This window comes from Hyperoodon ampullatus, assembly GCF_949752795.1.
Source record: "Hyperoodon ampullatus genome assembly, chromosome: 14".
NCBI lineage: Eukaryota > Metazoa > Chordata > Mammalia > Artiodactyla > Ziphiidae > Hyperoodon > Hyperoodon ampullatus.
The window spans coordinates 8,566,477-8,588,244 of record NC_136927.1 but is presented as its reverse complement, the minus strand read 5'-3'; the positions used below and the strand labels follow the sequence as shown (position 1 = coordinate 8,588,244).

General features: G+C 36.7%; 1 protein-coding gene across 3 annotated transcripts in view; it reads left to right on the top strand.

Annotated features, from left to right (window-relative positions):
• The window catches only part of MACROD2 (mono-ADP ribosylhydrolase 2), a 1,985,837-nt gene that overhangs the window by 52,838 nt on the left and 1,911,231 nt on the right, over positions 1-21,768 (top strand). The window lies entirely within an intron of this gene.

Genomic DNA, 21,768 nt, shown 5'->3' with positions numbered 1-21,768 from the left:
AAACTCCAAGGAATATTTGCTACATGTTTCTGATTAAAGAAGAAAAATTTGTGCATTTATTTTCTTGAATTAAACATGCTTTGAAAATTATAAAAATTGTTCAACCTCTTCCTTTTTAGGACTTAAAAATGGGCTTAAACATTGAAGTGCTTTATAGTTTTACCTCAGACTTTTTTTCCTATTGACTTAAAAGTTATTCATAGTCTTTGCAATGCCACCCTCTAGCGATCGCTTCCCAAAATGCATTAATTAACTTGAAAAGTCTGTTCCGTCTCTAACACCCCTCGTCCTTTGTCTCAGCCCGCATTGTTTGGTGTCTTTTATTGCTCCTCAGTTGAGGGGGGAGGTGTGTGTGTGTGTGTGCGCGCTTCATAGCCATTTATACTTCTTATTCTCCTTTAATGGCATTAGGGAAAGATCAGGAGCTTTGGAGCCAAAAATTTGGTTATGAAATCTTACACCTTCATTTATCAAACTGTGCCTAGGGCAAATTACCTGTCCAGAGTTCTTTTGAGGAGTGAAGGAGAATGTCTTTTTGTGACACTCAATACAGCAAAGAGTAGGCATTCAACATCTGGCAACTCTCTGTTCCACCTTCTTCTCCCCGTCCTCATTGACTAGGCTAGGGGGTCAAAATTCTTTTTTACCCCCTCTGATTTCTCTTGATATAAAGCATCTTATTATATTACTACTGCCTATTTACTTGTCCAAGTTCTGTAACTTCTAGAGGCCAGGGACCATGTTTGGCTTGTGCATGTTTGTATCGTTAATATTTAGCACAGTCCAGTAGATACAGGATCCTCATTAAATAAATATTTGTTGAATAACTAAGTGAACAAATGATTGAATAAATGACTACCACTTCCTAATAGGAATCTTGGCGTGTGTTATAGCAGTTTCTCTGGTATTATGCAGGTTGCATAATATAATTACATAATATAATTAGATTTTACCCATAGCCTTTCATAGGGGTATTTATTTGCTATTTTTCTCAATTTCTTCTATAGTTATTAGTCTTTTCAGGTTTTTGACAATATAATTTGTATTTTCCATAAAAATTGTCAATTTCACCCAATAAGAAAGTATAAGCAAACAGTTGTACATAGGATTTCAGTATAACATTTGATTTCTTCCGTATCTGATTAAAGTCCTTTTATCACTCCCAATTTTATGTCTTGTGTTTTCTTTTCGTTAAAAAATATATTAGATGGAGGTATGTGTATTTTATTGGTATTTTTGAAGCACTGGGATTATTTTGAATTCTTCTGTTTTTCTACTCTCTAATTGAAAAAATATATATAATTTTACCTGTATTGCCTCTTCTAGGCTTTTCTAATAATTTAATGCGCCCACTTATTTTTATTCCTTTTTTGTTAAAGCTTTTATTACTCTAAATTTGCTTCTGATACCCATATCTAAGTCCCATATTGTTTGGTATATACTATTTTTGTTATTTCTGAGTTTTCAGTAAATATGCTGTGATTTTCTTCTTGACTTGAGAGTTGTTTAAGGAGGGTATTTTTAAATTATGAAGTGTGTGTGTATGTATATGTTCACAGTTAACTTCTAGTTTTATTATAATGTGACCAGAGAATAAGGCCCATACAATTGCTATTTTTTGAGATTTTTTTTCTTGTGGTACATACAAGATCAATATTTAAAATGTTCTCCAGAAACTGAGAAAGAAGTTGAGCCTCTGTAGGGTATACAGTTCTCTATATTTATTTCTTGGCTTTATTTCAGATACCCTCTACATTTTGACTGCTTCAACTGTCATATATTTATGAGGATTAAAGTCTTAAATTACTGTTGTGTGTTTGTCATTTTTCTCACTGTTTTTTAACATGCTTCAGTACTATGTTATGTGACGCTTAAAAGTTTGTAATTGATATCTTCATAGTGGATTTTCCTTTTCATCGATTAAAAATAATCTTTTTAATAAATGTTGCTGGTCATTTGGATATTCAAATGGGAAGAAAATGAAACCCGATCTCTGCTTCCCGCCATGCACATTTGATTTAAGATCTAAATGTGAAAAGTAAAATAATGAAGCCTCTGTAGGACAATATAAGAGAATATCTTCTCTATCTTAAAGTAGGAAAATATTTCTTAAACAGGACACAAAGCTTAGTAACATAAAGGAAAAGATGGATAATGCTGGACCATTGACAAGTTAAGAAATTCTGTCGTCAAAAGATTCCAATAAAACAGAAAAAGTAAACCGAAGAATGAGAGAAGGTACTTGCAGCATATATACCGGACAAAGGGCTTTTATCCATATTATGTAAGAATTCCTATAAATCAGTAATGAAAAAGACAGACAACCCAATAGAAAAATGGAAATGAGAATTGAACAGGCACTTTAGGAAAGAGGATATTCAGGTGGCTAATCAATATATGAAAAATTGTACAACTTATTCACCAGGGAAATGCTGATTAAAACCATAGTGAGGCACTATCACAACACTCACTAGAATGGCTAGAATTTAAAAGACTGACAATATCAAGTGTCAGCAGAATGTGGATGGCAATGAAACTCCTTCACTCCTGCTGAGAAAACCACTTTTGAACGTTCTGGCAGCAGCTACCAAAGCTCTGTGTACACAGATATAAATAGGAACACAGATAACCTATATATCCCAGAAATTTCATAGGAATTCATGCAGATATCCACTAAAATCAAGTACAGTCATGTTCAAAGCAGCATTATTTGTGTTAGTCAAAACCTGGAAACAAAAATGTCCATCAACAGTAAAAATGGGTGAGTAAATTATGGTGTATTCAATCCAACATTACGCAGCAATGAGTAGAGCGATGAAAATGCACGAATTACAGCTCCAAGCAAGGATAAATTACACAAATAATACTTGTTCATCGAAAGTTATCAGGCATAAAAGAGTACATATTATATATGATTCCATGTATATAAAATTAAAAAGCAGTCAAGAGTAGCCTAGGAATCAGACCTCAGGATAGCGGTTGGTTTGAGGAGGAGGAAGAGATAATGATTAGGAAGTGGTATTAAGGAGACGTCTAGGTGTTAGTAATGTCCTATTTCTTGACATGGGTGGTGGTTACATGGGTTTACTGACTTTAGAATAATTCAGTGAGTTGTATAATTTATTATTTATGAGCTTTTTGCATGTATGTTTTAGTTTGATAAAGAAATATACAAAAGTATACAAATTACAAGAAACCAAAAAATGTTGCTTTGATGTAAGGTACTATTAATATTAAAATAAGTAGAAATTCAGTACAACTTAACCACAATTTTGTCACATGTTGAATACGTCCATAAACAATTTCTCTGCCAGTTATTTGCCTGTATGGTCTCACCCAGCTTCTGTATGTCCTGCTCTGTATTTGTATGGCAGGGTACATTCAAAACAAAACAAAACTTTTCTTTTTTTCTTGAATTCTATTCTGGCTTTGGTTTTGTTTTCATTTGGCAGCTATATCTTTGGTCTACTTTAAAAAAATTATTTTCCCTTTTTGAATTTTTACCTATTTTGAGAGTCATTGACTTTTACAAAGGAATTTTTATTCATTTTCATCCATAATCATAAATGTTTTCTTTAGATTTATTTTTTATGCTTTATTGCTATTGTTATGCACTCTGTGTGTGTGTGTGTGTGTGTGTGTGTGTGTAGGCAATTAAACTTTATTTTTAATTGAAACTTAAGTTTCTCTGAATGCTCCTATATTTTTCTGATTGTATCAAAAATAAATTTTTTACAATTCCCCCAGTTTAAGTTCACTTTCCCTGTCCTTTTTCTCACTTTTGTCTTTTATTGATGTAGTTTTTGATTCAGATTAAATTTTTTTCAGGTTATTTTTTGTATTTTTTTAATCTCGAGTTAATCATGAGACTTAACACTCTGTTTTATAACTACACGTATAATCATTAATTTATTCACCCCCAAATTTATTTTGGTGCTACTAAAGTACCACACACTGTTCTAGGCAAATAACAATATAAATGAAAAAGATAGATGGGGCCCCTGATCTCATCCAGCTTTATATTCTTTGGGCCAGATGGTCAATAAATAGGTAAATAGGATACTTTTATATTTTGAAGAGTAGTATGAAGGGAGTAAATGGTGAAGTGATAGAGAATGACTGCAGTTGGGATTGAGGCTACACGTTGCATAGGTTGGTCAGAGAAGGCCTTTTTGAAGCAGCGACATTAAAGCTGAGACTTGAAGGACAAGAAGAGACATAGAGCTGGGTGACGAGCAGTCAGGCTGAGAGTAGCCAGTGCCCTGATGAAGTAAGGAGTTTTATCTTTCGAAGAACTTTTATTCATCATTACTTACTGTAACTTCTGTCATGGTACTAGGTATTTAAGACGTAGTCATGAATGAACGAAGTTTCTGCTTTCAAAGCATTTGCATTTTACCTAAACAGATCAAAACCAATTTTAGACTGTGATAAGTGCTATGAAGATAAAATGTGTAAGATGCTGAATGAGGAGAGGAGACCACTTTAAGTAGTATAGTGAGGGAAGTTTTTCTGAGGAGGTGATATTAATAGAAACGTTCAGCCATATGAAAACCTAGGGGAAGAGCATGTATGGCAGGATTTCAGGTGGGTTAGAGCAAAGTTATTGGGAAGGAGAAGACAACTAGGGTTGAACAGTGGGAAGAACCTTAGACTTTTTTCCAAGTACAGTGGGAAACTATAGGTTCAATTTCTGTAATAAAAAGACTTCCAACTACAAGGCCTGTAACAATACAGAAGTACCTCATGCAGCAACTCAGTCCAGAGCTGGTAGCTTACTCTATTCCACAAGGTTGTTTAAGGACCCTGGTTTGCTCTGTCTTGGTCTTTAGTTATCTGACAAGGTGTTTCCCCTGTGTATGTGGTTCAAGCCACCTTACCATCTACAGGCCCATGTCTCTAACTTTGCAAAGAGAGAATGAAGGACTAGCAACTTCCTTTTTAAGTGTAGTCATCATTTAGTCATATGGGCACTCTTAGCATGGGAGGTTTAGAAGTATAGTCTCTCCTGAGCAAGTGCGTGTATAGAGAAAAGAAAAGGTGCTCAGGACTGAGATTTGGGGAACTTTAACATTTAGAGGTGGCAGCAGGAGCCAGCAAAAGTCTCTGAGAAGGAGTGACTCGTGAGAGAAGGAGAAACTAGGACAACAAAAAGCCATGGGGGGCTTCCCTGGTGGCGCAGTGGTTAAGAATCCGCCTGCCAATGCAGGGGACATGGATTCGAGCCCTGGTCTGGGAAGATCCCACATACCACAGAGCAGCTAAGCCCATGCGCCACAACTACTGAGCCTGTGTGTCCCAACTACTGAAGCCCGAGTGCCTAGAGCTTGTGCTCTGCAACAGGAGAAGCCACTTCAATGAGAAGTCTGCACACAGCAGTGAAGAGTAGCCCCCACTTGCTGCAACTAGAGAAAGCCCGCGTGCAGCAACAAAGACCCAACACAGCCATAAATAAATACATACATACATACATACATACATACATACATAAATAAATACATAAATAAAATATTTTAAAAAGCCATGGGAGCTAAGGAAATGACGTGTTTCAAGAAGAGTGGTTACGTCTGTTAAATGCTTCTAAAAAAATTGAGCAAGATGGGATCAGAAAGGCGGGCATTGGATTTGACAATATGTAGGTCACTGGGAAGCTTGACAAGAGTCATTTCAGTGGATTAATAGGGTCAAAAGCCAGACTTCAGAAGGCTGAAGAGTGACTCAGGGAAAGTATAAATAGGTCCAGCCACTCAAGAAAGCTATTTGGCACTAAATCTGTGAATACTGCATGGCTCTCTGCTTCCACTCCCAGGTACATCATGATAGTCTTGCACTTGTGTACATGGAAGACATGCTCAAGAATGTTCTTTAGTGGTATTGTTCATAAAAGCCCCAAACTGGAAACAACCCAAATATCCATCAACAGAAGAAAGGATAAATAAACTCTGGCATATATATAAAATGGAATGCTGTTCCATAGCAAAAATTGGTGGGCTATAACCATATGTATCAGTATGATGAAACCTCAAAACATGATATTGACCAAAACAAGCAATTCATACAAGAATATATACTGTTTGATTCCATTTACATAATTTCAAAAATAGTCAAAATTAAATGTGTCATATATGGTGGATACATGAATATTGTTAAAACTCTGAAAGAAAGAACCAGCAAAAATTTAGGAGAGAGACAAATAGGGAGCTTCAAATATGTTGGTAGTGTTTTATTTCTTAAGTTGGGTGGTGGGTGCTTGGATGTTCATTTAAAAAAGTGCTATTCTTTAAAGGTTTATATTAATGTATTATCTCCTGTATGCTTTACTTTAGATTTTTATTTAAAAAAACCTCTGAACAATGGAAGAGTGAATGTGCAATAAAGATGTGGAGAAAGTGAGTGTGGACAACATTTTGAGAAAATTTGCTGTGATGCAGATCTGAGAAAGAATGAGAATAATGATTACAGACCTTGATAGGAAAATTAAGTGAGGTAAAGGCTAGGACATAGTTATCAGAGATTGAGATGTTGGAGATTATATTTTGGAAGTACATATAATAGGAATGGATGAGTGAAGTGATGTAGAGGAGAAGATTGTTAGAGGTAGGAAGGCCAAGTGCATGTTGACGTTACTGGGAATGATGACAGGCGTAGAATGGATAGAGGACATTGAGCTAGGAGGACAGTCTGCGGTGATGAGAGGATGGAGGATGACTCCAGTGAAGAAAAGAGTATGTAGTCCTCACGGGGTGTTGGAGGAGGAAGGAACAGATATGGTTTGGGTGTTGGAGTGGGGAGCATTTACCATGCCTCTTACCCTTGAGGAACATGTGGTTAGAGTTTAAAAAACAAAGGAACCTCCACTTGAAATGAACTGATATTCTTAGAGGACAACTAAGATTCAGTGAAATCCAGAAAGTTGAGGAAACTTCCAGCAACTAGGCTGAGGATATAGTTGAGATTCCTGATCTCAGAGAAGGATTCCAGAAGGCACTGGGGGAACTGTAATCACCCATGTGCTCAGAGGGAGAATCTGACTATTTTCCTTTAAATGAATGGTTTCAGTGCCTACTACCAGTCCATTTATACTGTGGTGCTTTTCCTCTTGGCTTATTGTATCTTATTTACAGACAGGTTTTACCATTTCTTTTAGTAGTGTTTTAGGATGTGTGTAGGAGTTGTATAGCTGGTGAGCCTTTGTATATCTTGGCCAGCTGATGAATTTGTTGGGTACAGTCTTTGTCTCTGAAAATTCAGTAGCCCTTGTTTCACTGATTCTAATATTTGAATTGGTTGACAGATTTTTAAATAGTCAAGATTTGCATTCTTACTTATATGCCTGGTATCTTAATAGTGTAGCAGTGAAAATATTACCACTTGAAAGTTCTTATAAATAAATAAAATATGACTAAATTGAAAGAGGGGAAATTATATATTTTACATGTACCAGTCACCATAGAAGTATGAACATTGTGCATTCTCACACCGAGAAAGGTCACTACATTTTTTTATGTTTTTGTTTTCCTTTGAAATGTACTTTGTGATATTTTTGTACATAAGTACACTGTTGATTGCATATTTTAGAAAATTTCACTGAAAGAAGTTGGATGTAAATTCTGCTGCTGGAAAATTCTTTTCAATTTGTTATTAGTTACCTGAGTCAGTTTTTTAAAGTTCTTTTTAAAAATTGCATGTACATGGAAGCAACCTAAGTGTCCATCGGCAGATGAATAGATAAAGAAGATGTGGCACATATATACAATGGAATATTACTCAGCCATAAGAAGAAATGAAATTGAGTTATTTGTAGTGAGGTAGATGGACCTAGAGTCTGTCATACAGAGTGAAGTAAGTCAGAAAGAGAAAAATACCGCATGCTAACACATATGTATGGAGTCTAAAAAAAAAGAATGGTTCTAGTGAACCTAGGGGCAGGACAGGAATAAAGATGCAAACGTAGAGAATGGACTTGAGGACACGGGGAGTAGGAAGGGTAAGCGGGGACGAAGTGAGAGAGTGGCATGGACATATATACACTACCAAATGCAAAATAGATAGCTAGTGGGAAGCAGCTGCATAGCACAGGGAGATCAGCTCGGTGCTTTGTGACCACCTAGAGGGGTGGGATAGGGAGGGTGGGAGGGAGACGCAAGAGGGAGGGGCTATGGGGATATATGTATACATATAGCTGATTCACTTTGTTATACAGCAGAAACTAACACAATGTTGTAAAGCAATTATACTCCAATAAAGATGTTTAAAAAAATAATAAAAATTGCATGTATGTACTGAAAAGATTTAGAAGTAACCTGTAATACATTTGTCAAGATAACCTAAGAAATAATAAAAATACTTAAGTGTGATTTTGTTATATATATATTTTTTACTTAGGGACTGGCACTTCTAGTACAGCTTGGTGATTGTGCAAATTTGTATGATATTACATATCAGTACTGAAAGCCTGGGAAATTGGAAATGGCCTAAATGCTCTGAAAGAGGAATTGATTAGATAAATTATGGCATATCTATTTGCTGACTGGATAAACTAGGGAAAAGCTGGGCTGTTGTCACAAGGATACCTACCAATGATTCCACGGTTTCAAGAAGATTTTACTTTATTTCATACATTATAGAATATTTCAGGTCAGCTGGGAGATGTACTCTATGTGGTTGGTCATTCAGGGACACAGATTCTTCTCTATCATCTCATGGGGCAGTAATGGTCTAAGCTAGGTTGTAGGCACATCCATATTCTGGTTTTATTGAAACTGTTCTTGCTAAGTGATGACGTAATTGTTATATCCAATGGGACATTTTTCAGTTCTCCTATTACTTCTCTGTGACATTTGAAGCTGCTGATAACTTGTTTATTAAACTTTATCCACCACATGCTTCTGCTGGTTTTTCTCCTGTTTCTCTAAGTATTTGTGTCTTTTTCATGTATTTTCCCTTTGCCTTATCTATAAACGTTGGTGTTCTCTAGTGTTGTGTCTTTGGCCCATTTTCATTTACCTGTGCACCCATGATGATCTCACCCAGAGCCCCTACCACATGATGCTGTCTCCCAAATCTGCATTTCTAGCCTGAAAATCTATCTTTTTAGCACCAAGACCTGTACATACAAAAGCTGTACTAAAACATTCTGTAGGAAGTTCAAAATTGAGCTATCCAAGATTGACAATGATCTTCCTTCCTAAACCAGGCTCCCACTGCATTGCCAGCTAGATCAGAAACCAGGAAGTCAACCTCAGCAACTGCCTGTCCTCCCTCCTCCACTGAGACATTAACACTTTGTTAAGATGCCTCTTGAGTATTTTTGCTGGCATTTGCCTTTTCCTGTCTCCATTGCCACAGTCTTAGCTCAGGCCAAGACTATTTTAAGAGCTTCCTTGGGGAATCTATGTTTCTGTTCAGGCTCCCTTCCAATCCTATTTATTGATTAACTAGGTCAGTGATTTTCTTTTACTGGTATTTGGTGGGCAGCAACTGTGTGTCTATTTTAAATTGTATAACATCTGGCAGAGTGCCAAGTGCAGTTCAGCTATTAATAGCTAAATTATACTAATGATAATACGTTAAAAGAAGAGAGCTTGTGAGTAAAGACAAACCAAGATTCGTAATTATATTAAGGAATTATTACTTAATATTCAAAGAATCCTGGGAGAAAATTAAATATTATTTTGACACAAGTAAGAAAAAAGTACTTGAGCTAAAGAAAATGATTTTGGGATTTTAATGTTTAACTTAATGCAGTCTAATTCAAAGAACTCAATAAGTTTGTTGCAGATGTTAGCATATGCAGGGAAATCAACAACAAATAGTTCTCAAACTCAGTTGGTATGTTTGTTCCAACTCTGTTCTTTAAATTTGGGCCCAGCCAAGGCTGAACATCTGTCATTTGTGGTAGTTCTTGCCAGTTAACCTGGATTCTTCCTGGGCATCTGGCTTACCTGTCGTGTTCTCTTAATGACATTGGGACTGTTAGCTTTTATTCTCCGGTGATCCTGCACATTCTGTCTTGCAATTTCCTTGGCTCTTGCATACCTCTGGGGTCCTTGACTTTATGTACTCACCTAATTCATTGGTTAAGTCATCTCTCCCTAACCTGCCAGGAGAAGGGTATTTGAACATAGTTAATATTTTTGCAAAGTAAATATTGTGCTGGATGGCATATATGGCAGAAAGAAGGGATTCTAACCAAACTTTCAGATTACTAGTAATTTTCTTCTCCTGCTAGCTAACATTTATTGTGTTTTTACTGTGTGTGGGGCACTGTTTCATATGCTTCACTATGTCTTTTTTTTTTGCGGTACTCGGGCCTCTCACTGTTGTGGCCTCTCCCGTTGCGGAGCACAGACTCTGGACGTGCAGGCTCAGCAGCCATGGCTCACGGGCCTAGACGCTCCATGGCATGTGGGATCTTCCCGGACCGGGGCACAAACCCATGCCCCCTGCATCGGAAGGCAGACTCTCAACCACTGCACCACCAGGGAAGCCCCATACTGTCTTGATTACTGTAGCTTTGTAGTATAGTCTGAAGTCTGGGAGCCTGATTCCTCCAGCTCCGTTTATCTTTCTCAAGATTGCTTTGGCTATTCAGGGTCTTCTGTTTTTCCATGCAAGTTGTGAAATTTTTTGTTCTAGTTCTGTGAAAAATGCCATTGGTAGTATGATAGGGATTGCGTTGAATCTGTAGATTGCTTTGGGTAGTAGAGTCATTTTCACAATGTTGATTCTTCCAATCCAGTAACATGGTATATCTCTCCATCTGTTTGTATCATCTTTAATTTCTTTCATCAGTGTCTTATATTTTTCTGCATACAGGTCTTTTGTCTCCTTAGGTAGGTTTATTCCTAGGTATTTTATTGTTTTTTTGAAATGGTAAATGGGAGTGTTTCCTTAATTTCTCTTTCAGATTTTTCATCATTAGTTATAGGAATGCAAGAGATTTCTGTGCATTAATTTTGTATCGTGCTACTTCACCAAATTCAATGATTAGCTCTAGTAGTTTTCTGGTAGCATCTTTGGGATTCTCTCTGTATAGTGTCATGTCATCTGCAAACAGTGACAGCTTTACTTCTTCTTTTCCGATTTGGATTACCTTTATTTCTTCTTCTTATCTGATTGCTGTGGCTAAAACTTCCAAAAATATGTTGATTAATAGTGGTGAGAGTGGACAACCTTGTCTTCCTCCTGATCTTAGAGGAAATGCTTTTAGTCTTTCACCACTGAGAATGATGTTTCCTGTGGGTTTGTCATATATGGTCTTTATTGTGTTGAGGTAAGTTCCCTCTCTACCTACTTTCTGCAGGGTTTTTATCATAAATGGGTGTTGAATTTTGTCAAAAGCTTTTTCTGCATCTATTGAGATGATCGTATGCTTTTTCTCCTTCAATTTGTTAATATGGTGTATCACGTTGATTGATTTGCATATATTGAAGAATGCTTGCATTCCTGGGATAAACCCCAGTTGATCTTGGTGTATGATACTTTTAATGTGTTGTTGGCTTCTGTTTGCTAGTATTTTGTTGAGGATTTTTGCATCTATGTTCATCAGTGTTACTGGCCTGTAGTTTTCTTTCTTTGTGACACCTTTGTCTGGTTTTGGTGTCTGGGTGATGGTGACCTCGTAAAATGAGTTTGGGAGTGTTCCTCCCTCTGCTATATTTTGGAAGAGTTTGAGAAAGACAGGTGTTAGCTCTTCTCTAAATGTTTGATAGAAGTCGCCTTTGAAGAGCTCTGGTCCTGAGCTTTTGTTTGTTGGAAGATTTTTAATCAGTCTCAATTTCAGTGCTTGTGATTGGTCTGTTTATATTTTCTATTTCTTCCTGATTCAGTCTTGGGAGGTTGTGCTTTTCTAAGAATTTGTCCATTTCTTCCAGGTTGTCCATTTTATTGGCATATAGTTGCTTGTAGTAATCTCTCATGATCCTTTGTATTTCTGCAGTGTCAGTTGTTACTTTTTCATTTCTAATTCTATTGATTTGAGTCTTCTCCCTTTTTTCTTGATGAGTCTGGCTAATGGTTTATCAATTTTGTTTATCTTCTCAAAGAACCAGATTTTAGTTTTATTGATCTTTGCTATCATCTCCTTCATTTCTTTTTCATTTATTTCTGATCTGAACTTCATGATTTCTTTCCTTCTTCTGACTTTAGGGGTTTTTTGTTCTTCTTTCTCTAATTGCTTTAGGTGTAAGTTTAGGTTGTTTATTTGAGATTTTTCTTGTTTCTTGAGGTAGGATTGTATGGCTATAAACTTCCCTCTTAGAACTGCTTCTGCTGCATCCCATAGGTTTTGGGTCATCGTGTTTTCATTGTCCTTTGTTTCTAGGTATTTTAAAATTTCCTCTTTGATTTCTTCAGTGATCTCTTGGTTATTTAGTAGTGTATCGTTTAGCCTCCGTGTATTTTTATGTTTTACAGTTTTCTTCTTGTACTTGATATCTAGCCTTATAGTGTTGTGGTCGGAAAAGATCTTTGGTATGATTTCAATTGTGTTAAATTTACCAAGGCTTGATTTGTGACCCAAGATATGACCTATCCTGGAGAATGTTCCATGAGCACTTGAGAAGAAAGTGTATTCTGTTGTTTTTGGATGGAATGTCCTATAAATATCAATTAAGTCTATCTTATTTAATGTATCAGCTAAAGCTTTTGTTTCCTTATTTATTTTCACTTTGGATGATCTATCCATTGGTGAAAGTGGGGTGTTAAATTCCCCTAATATTATTGTGTTACTGTCGATTTCCCCTTTCATGGCTGTTAGCATTTGCCTTATGTATTGAGGTGCTCCTATGTTGGGTGCATAAATATTTACAATTGTTATATCTTCTTCTTGGACTGTTTCCTTGATCATTATGTAGTGTCCTTCTTTGTCTCTTGTAATAGTCTGTATTTTAAAGTCTATTTTGTCTGATATGAGAATTGCTACTCTAGCTTTCTTTCGATTTCCATTTGCCTAGAATATCTTTTTCCATCCCCTCACTTTCAGTCTGTATGTGTCCCTAGGTCTGAAGTGGCTCTCTTATAGACGGCATATATACGGGTCTTGTTTTCTGTATCCATTCAGCCAGTCTATGTCTTTTGGTTGGAGCACTGAATGCATTTACATTTAAGGTAGTTATCAATATGTATGTTCCTATTACCATTTTCTTAATTGTTTTGGGTTTGTTATTGTAGGTCTTTTCCTTCTCTTGTGTTTTCTGCCTAGAGGAGTTCCTTTAGCATTCGTTATAAAGCTGGTTTGGTGGTGCTGAATTCTCTTAGCTTTTGCTTGTCTGTAAAGGTTTTAATTTTTCCGTTGAATCTGAATGAGATCCTTGCTGGGTAGAGTAATCTTGGTTGTAGGTTTTTCCCTTTCATCACTTTAAATATGTCCTGCCACTCCCTTCTGGCTTGCAGAGTTTCTGATGAAAGATCAGCTGTTAACCTTATGGGGATTCCCTTGTATGTTATTTGTTGCTTTTCCCTTGCTGCTTTTAATGATTTTGCTTTGTATTTAACTTTTAATAGTTTGATTCATATGTGTCTTGGCATGTTTCTCCTGGATTTATGCTGTATGGGACTCTCTGTGCTTCCTGGAATTGATTGACTATTTCCTTTCACATGTTAGGGAAGTTTTCAACTATAGTCTCTTCAAATATTTTCTCAGTCCCTTTCTTTTTCTCTTCTCCTTCTGGGACCCCTATAATTCGAATGTTGGTGAGTTTAATGTTTTCCCAGAGGTCTCTGAGACTGTCCTCAATTCTTTTCATTCTTTTTTCTTTATTTTGCTCTGCAGTAGTTATTTCCACTATTTTATCTTCCAGGTCACTTATCCGCTCCTCTGCATCAGTTATTCTTCTATTGATTCCTTCTAGAAAATTCTTAATTTCATATATTGTGTTGTTCATCATTGTTTGTTTGCTCTTTAGTTCTTCTAGGCCCTTGTTAAACGTTTCTTGTATTTTCTCCATTCTGTTTCCAAGATTTTGGATCATCTTTAGTATCCTTATTCTGAATTCTTTTTCAAGTAGACTGCCTATTTCCTCCTCATTTGTTTTGTCTGGTGGGTTTACCTTGCTTCTTCATCTGCTGTGTGTTTCTCTGTCTTCTCATTTTGCTTAACTTACTGTGTTTGTTTGGGGTCTTCTTTTCACAGGCTGCAGGTTCGTAGTTTCCGTTGTTTTGGTGTCTGCCCCCAGTGGGTAAGGTTGGTTCAGTGTGTTGTGTAGGCTTCCTGGTGGAGGGAACTGGTGCTTGTGTTCTGGTGAATGAGGCTGGATCTTGTTTTTCTGGTGGGCAGAACCGCATCTGGTGGTGTGTTTTGGGGTATCTGTGAACTTATTATGATTTTTGGCAGCCTCTCTGCTAATGGGTGGGCATGTGTTCCTGTCTTGCTAATTGTTTGGCATGTGTGTTCAGCACTGTAGCTTGCTTTTCATTGAGTGGAGCTGGGTCTTAGCATTGAGATGGAGATCTCTGAGAAAGCTTTTGCCATTTGATATTACATGGAGCCAGGAGGTCTCTGGTGGATCAATGTCCTGAACTCAGCTCTCCCCCGTCAGAGGCACAGGCCTGACACCTGGCCGGAGCATGAAAACCCTGTCAGCCACACGGCTTTTGGGAAGTCTGAGGTTTTCTGCCAGCGTTCAGTAGGTGTTCCGTAGGAGTTGTTCCATATGTAGATATATTTGTGATGTATTTGTGGGTAGGAAGTTGATCTCCACGTCTTAGTCCTCTGCCATCTTGAAGGTCCCCACTATGTCTTAATTCATTTAGTTCTCACAACAACCTTATAAGATAGGGACTATCCCCATTTTACAGGTGAGTCAACTGAGGCCCAGACAAGTTAAATTTAGTCAGTGCCACACAGGTAGTAAATAGAACTGGGATTCAACTCTAGAAATAATGCTTCTAGAATCTAGGTGTTTTTTTTTTGTTTTTTTTTGACCACCATCCTTTACTGACTCTTAGAAGAGGGGATATTACAGATACATATATAGGTATAACACAAATAGAAAGAGATATTCTTTTAAATAACATTAAACTACAAGATGGCATGCAAACTGTATGAGTCGTCATTATGGAGGGAGAGAAATACTGGACTGCTATCAACTAGTTCTGTGACTTGGGCAAGTAATGTAACCTCTTAGGACTTTGGTTTCTTCATCTATAGAGTTCCAAGGTCTCTTTCAGAAATTCTGTGGCATTCCAGGTTTTTTCTTTTTATTAATTTATTCCTTGTAATTCCCTCCTTCCCCTGTTTTGTTTAGATTTGGGTTTCTACTACAAGTTAAATTATAGCCTCTGAAAATGTCAACTTTTCATTTAAATTGCGCCAGAGTGTTCATTATACCTTTGTATGTGATACTGTGGAGCCCATTATTATGGGCTTTACTGTGTGGAGTTTGACCCCTAGAGAACACACCAGGTCCTCTTAAATATAAACACAGTCAGTAATCGATTGGTCAGTGAATTCTGTATTGTGCATTTACCAGATACCTGCCTCTGTGCCAGGTCTTGTAAAATCGTGAGATGTTAGAATTAATTGGTCGTTGTTTCTGCATGCTAGAAATCTTATAGAAATGTTCACTGTGTAATATTTTGAAACCTAGTCTTTAAAATTTGTTCATTTTTGTGAAATGACAAAATACCAAAATGACGTTTTAAAACATTTTTGTGTCAGAGTGTAGAGATGAATACAAACATAGTGATTTCAGAAATTTCAAAAATTTACCCAAGATCCACAAACATGTATTATGACCCATAAGTATGTGTACGTGCATGTAATTGAAACAAAATTTTCATAGGACCATACTTTTTATTAGTATATGTGATGCACTGTAATATTTTAATTCTATTCTATATTAGTTTGTGAAAAAGTTGGTTGCAGTCTATCAAACTGAGTTCATAATCCATAAAGGATCTTAACCTACACACTGAAAAATATTACACTTAAATAGTAAAAAAAGGAGGCATAATTCAATATGCTACTGGTTTTCTGATTTTTTAGTTCTTTTCTATTATTTCTGTATTTGAACCAGCATTTAGTTATCTATTTTTATAAATTAAGATTTCATAAATTTACTAAAAGGGCAGAAATTTGATTCTCTCTTTCTTTGAAGTATAACCTTATGAACTTAATTAATTGATTCTTATGCCAGGTTACTTGAAGTATTAGGTTGCATTATTCTTATATAAGCTTTAAACTAGGAGCTGTACTATGTAGTCATATCATAATTTTTAACTAAATTGATTTTTAGCAGAATATGTCATTAGGATAAAGCACACCTTTTTATCAGCTAAGCTCCCACCTCAGTTCTTCAAGGATAGTCACATTAAACTTTAAAAAAAAATCCTGTATGAATGAAGTATGTCCTTATTTAAAGAACTTATGGATCTAATTTTTTTTTAACCTTGTGAGACTGATCCTTACTATGAGGGAATATTGCACAGTGGTTAAACCTAGGGATTCTAGAACCACATTTCCAGGGTTCAAATCTTGTCTCTGTCAGTTGTAAAATGTTGGGCAAGTTAGTTGCTTAATTTCCTTGTGCCTCAGTTTCCTTAAGTTACCTCTATTAATAGAGTTGTTATTATTCAAAGTGTTAATATAGAGAAACAAGCCATCTAGAATAAATGGGTAAACATTTGAATGTATCATTTTAGGAAAGAGGGTGGAATTAGGATGTATGCAAATGGATCTTTCGTTCTTATTTAAAAACATGATGCTGGGCACCCTGCACCCTCTCCTGCACACACATTCCTCCCTCTTCCAGCATATCCATTCATTCTCTAATCTTACGGTTCTTTCAGGTGTTGGAGATGTTACACTAGAAGACCCTCTCTCCTAGGCTAACTCATTATAACTGTTGTGCCGGGAGTTTGCAACTTCATTTTTGTGCTGAGTCTTCTTCAAAGCCCCCTCTTGCTCCTCCCCTCTTTCTTCTCTCCCTCCCTCCTCCTCCTCCTTTCCTTATCAGTTAGCTTTGCTGGGCAACAAACCCTTCAAAAATTAGTGGCTTAAAATAACATTGTTTTTATTATTGCTCATTAGTCTCTGGTTAATCAAGAGGTTTTATAGTCAGCTGGTGGATTGGCTGGGGCTGGATGGTTCTGGACAGTCTCACTCACATGTCTGGCTGACAGTTGTCAAGCTGTTTGATCTAGGGAGCCTCAGTTGGGATGGCTGTCTCTGCTCCCAGTGGCCTCTTATTTGCCAATAGGCTGACCTGGGCTTTGTGTCATGGTGGTCTTGGCATAGCAAGAGAGGGCAAATACAAATGTGCAAGCAATTGTTAAGTTACCGCTTGGGTCACATTTGTTGATGCCCCATTGGTCAAAGCAAATCACCTGGAAAAACTCAGTCATTGAGGAAGAGTATTATACAAGGACATAGACACAGGGAAGTATGATTCTTTGGAAGTCTTTTTGACTCAGTTTATGAAACACATTCTGAGTTACTGAATTTTTACTGCATCTTAGATCCCAATATAAGTTTTGATTGCAGTTTAATTGTTTGACAGGCAAACATTTATTTTAATTTGATGGGAATTTGTCTCATGTTCTTCTTTTTCATGCCATTTCAAGATTTCCTATTTTGAATAGATTTTTAATAGTTACCTTGGATTTATAGTCATTAATCTTTTGAAGCTCTCCTGCAGAAATCTAACACCCAAATGCCTGTGGGAGACAACCAGGTAAGTAACTGGGTGAGGCCAGCTTAGTTTAGGTATAAACAAATATACTGTAAATTGTAAATTAGAAAGCAAAGGATGCCTGTCAAAGGGTGTAGCTTCTACTCCCACATCATGTGAGGATGTGGGATCAGTATTTCCAGATCTTCTGATTTTTCAACAGAACTAGGAAATCTAAGTTTTAATGTGGAATCTCCTGACTCTGAATGCTAAAATTTAATTGAATGCTAAAATTGAAATGCAGTTTAAAAAGCAAAACCAGTGATAGTGTTTAAGCCGAAGAAAATCTTATCTCTGGGCTAAATTCAAGAAAAAGCTGTCAATTTGTGACTTCTTTAATGGATCCTAAACAGCCACCATCCAAGGTCTTCCACCATCTGGTTTAAACCTGAATAGTTCTGATCTCATCTGCCACTACCCCCAGTTTGTGGTGCTTTCCATATTCTCATCATGGATGAATCTTTACTTTTCCTCAAGGCAAACTCTATTTTCTGCCTCTTCGACTTAGGAATGCCCTTCCTCTTTTCACTCTCATCCCATCCTACTGTCCTCTGGTATTCTTCCTGATCCTTTAAAACTCAGCTTGGATATCTCCACTCAAATAAAACTTCGTTGAATGTTCTCTCTGAACCTCGAAGTACTTTAAGTCTTTCTCATGGCATTTATAGTACTCTTCCCTGTATTGAAGTTATTTGTGTATGCTTTATTATTCTGCTAGAAGGTGGAGTTCATAGCTTGGCTGGACTTTATATTTCCTGCATTAGTTAGCATGACTATCATGCCTGGATTCCTGCCTCCCTGCTCAAGTGAGGTCTCACTCAAATATGAGCGCTTTATCTAATGGTTTCCTTGACTTTCCCTGAGAGGGTTAATTTGGAGTCCCAGGACTGAAAAGAAAGGGAATTTGTTGCTGAGAATTTCATCCATGGAAGCTCTGTGGAAGTTGGAAATAGGAAGAGAGGTGGGGGATTAAATGTTGGCCCAATTAAAGAAGTGAGCTGTTAAGTTGGAAGGGCAAAACAGGCAGGAATCTGGAGTAGTGGCAATATGATTTTTAGCCTGACATGGTCAGATAGGATATGGAGGTGTGCAGATCAGCAGGCTGGCTGGTTTCAAGATAGAATCTCAGAAACACAGCCTGCATCCCTGGAGTTCCTCTAGTTCTCACGCTGTATATTCTTAAAGCCTTGTAATGAACCCAAAGATATTTTTCTGATCATCTTGATTATAAATTTAATTTAAATGCTGACTTCTATAGAAATTTGCTTGAGCTTTCTATTTTGTTTTCTTTTGTGACATGGTCTCCTACTAACTTTTTTGTTTTATTTTTTGAGAGAGGGAATAGTAATTTGAACTTGTATATACAGAGCTGGATTAAAACCAAACTGATTTTAACTGGCATCCTCAGAATGAAAGAGGTCAACTGGCAATAGGGCCCTTGTTGTGGGATCACCAGACAACTTATTGGCACCCTTGGTGGCTTTTTTGTTATGCCCATGGGTGCTAAAATATAGAGGATGTTAATATGAGGGAACATAAGAATTTGAAGTGTTCTAGGCACTTCATGTGAATATCTCCTAGTATCTTAGTCTTCTGACCAGTCAGAGAACCCAGTGATGGTCTGTTGGCTGTATATCAAATGGTCTTTAGGTAATTTAGCAGTTCCAGAGGAAAAGTGATGAGACAGTTTTGTTCAATATATTTTAAAAGTTTGAAATGTAAAATATAACTATGATTTTTATGAAAATTGTATTATACTATCAATATTATAGTCTTAAGGGTTATGCTTTTAAAACAAGGGGAATGTTGGTCAGTTTATCTTAATAAAGATTCAGTTAACAAAGTTTGTTTCTCCTAAGGTATTTTAATGTTATTAGTGAGTTAATGTATATTTGATTAAATTTGCTTTTGTTGTTAATATAGCATTGCATTATATTGCTACATAAAAATGGATCAATATCTCTAAAGTGGTTTATTTATGCCTAAAAAAGAGGTGAAATAGTAACATAAATGCCAGAACTCAGAATAAGGTCATAAATTTAAATACTAAACTGAATCCCAGTACAAATAGAGTAGGTGTTGGGACAAATGAATCAGCAAGTTTGATGATTTTGCATAAATAAATGAAAAAGAGAAAGTACAAATAAAATGCATGATTAATATGTGCAAATTTGATTTTATTATGTGGTTCTCTAATGCCTCGTGTGTTGTATGTTATCAAATTTGTAAACTGTAGCAAGAAATCATTGAGGTCCTTGTATTATTTACAAAGTATGGTAACCACTTCAATAAACGTTATTATTTTTTTCTAGGGCAGAAGTAAAAAATGCTTTTTGGGGGGAGTGAAATTGATACATTTTGCAACTAAAGGGAGAGACAGGATCTAAATAACAGATACTTCATTCAGAGTTGGATGCATTATAATAAAATAGGTAAATGAGAGCCTGCTTAGCTTGTTGGTAAAGAGCATGGGCTACCTGGGCTCAAATCCCAGGTTTGTACTTACCAGCTGTGTGTACTTGGTCCATCGACCTCCTTTTTGTATGCCTCAGCTTCCTTATCTACATGGAGAGAATAGTGGTAATATGTACTACATAGATTTGTTATGAGGATTATAGGCGGTAATATTTGTAAGCATTAGAACAGCAGCTGGCACATAGTAAATGCTATACAAGTATTAGTTAAGTAAATAAACTAGAACTAAATGAAAATGTCTATTAGAGGGAAGTGTTTTTATAAAGATGAGATTATGACTCATACAAATATAAATTGAATATTTATCAACAATTTTATTTAACTCTGGTTCAAAGGAGAATTTAAAGAACCACACGTATATACACAGTAAGGAACTCTGAAATGAATTTACAAATAAATGCAAATTGTCCATAGGAAAGTATCAGTTGCATTCAAGGGAACATAATTTATTTGCATTTCCACAGACAAGAATCATTTGCATTATTATCTGTTTTCTACAATTTACAGAATTATAAAATAGCTCAAAGACAAGGAAAGGTAGAGATCATTTGAGATGTAGGGACAGATTTTTAACCTTAAGATTCCTAATATACTCTCTGAAGCCGGGTTAGAGGTCCAGGCTTCTTCGTTTAAAAGGTGCTTATTGGGTTGGAAATCTTTCTTCCTGGCTCTTTATTTCAAGCAGAGATTCACTCCTGGGCTGGAAAGGCTTTTCCTGGCTCTTTGTAAGGCCTCTCTGTTCTCTCTCTTTATTTAATCTGCTTCTCCCATGGGGACTTCTCAGTTCCCTGAAACCCCTCCCTGCACTTGAGCCCCTGAGGACTATATATGCTCTGCCATCACTGTCTACTTCCTTTCTTGCTGGCATGACTTTACTAAGGATAATTTGGAACTTCATTGGCTTCTTTGGGAAACTTAAGGTTTCCCCAGACTGGATCCTCTAAGACCTCTCCCTTCTGGTCCCTCTTCCTCCTCTTACACCTTTGATTTTCCCTTCAGTTCCACTTAAATCCTTTGATATATCCCTCTTCAAAGCCCCTATCTTCTTCATCCCTCCTCTCCTGCTGCCAGACTTTTCCCTTCCTACTTAAGCTCCTCAGCTCATATAGTCACTTGAACTTTAGGCCCCCTGCTCCCAACTGGGGACTCTCAAGGAACTCAGGGGCCCCTGAAAGCTACTACTTGAGGCTCAAAAGGAAGAAAAGGTGATTGAAAACAGACTGGATGTTTTGTCCACTCAGAAAAGCTTTGGGGACAGCCAGGCAGCTGCTTGATGTCTCCTGTCAGTTTCTCACCTCAAGTTTAGTCCACAGCCTCCATAAGATTACATATCAGGGCAAATGAAAAATCTTGAAAGTCTCCTCCACAAATACCAGTAAAAACCATTAGCCCTTGTACTGAACAGGTAACCTTAACTTGCTCCTTCTGCCAGAAACAAAATTTGGATAAAAATATCAAGGGGAGCAAAGACCAGAGTATATTACTGTATTTACCTGACTCATGGCTAAAATTTTAGTGTGAAATCTATAAGGTCTCTGTTTGCATCTGTCTGTATGTATATTTACGTACATATGCATTTATGTGTATATGATATTTTTCTACTTTCGGATGGTATTACCAA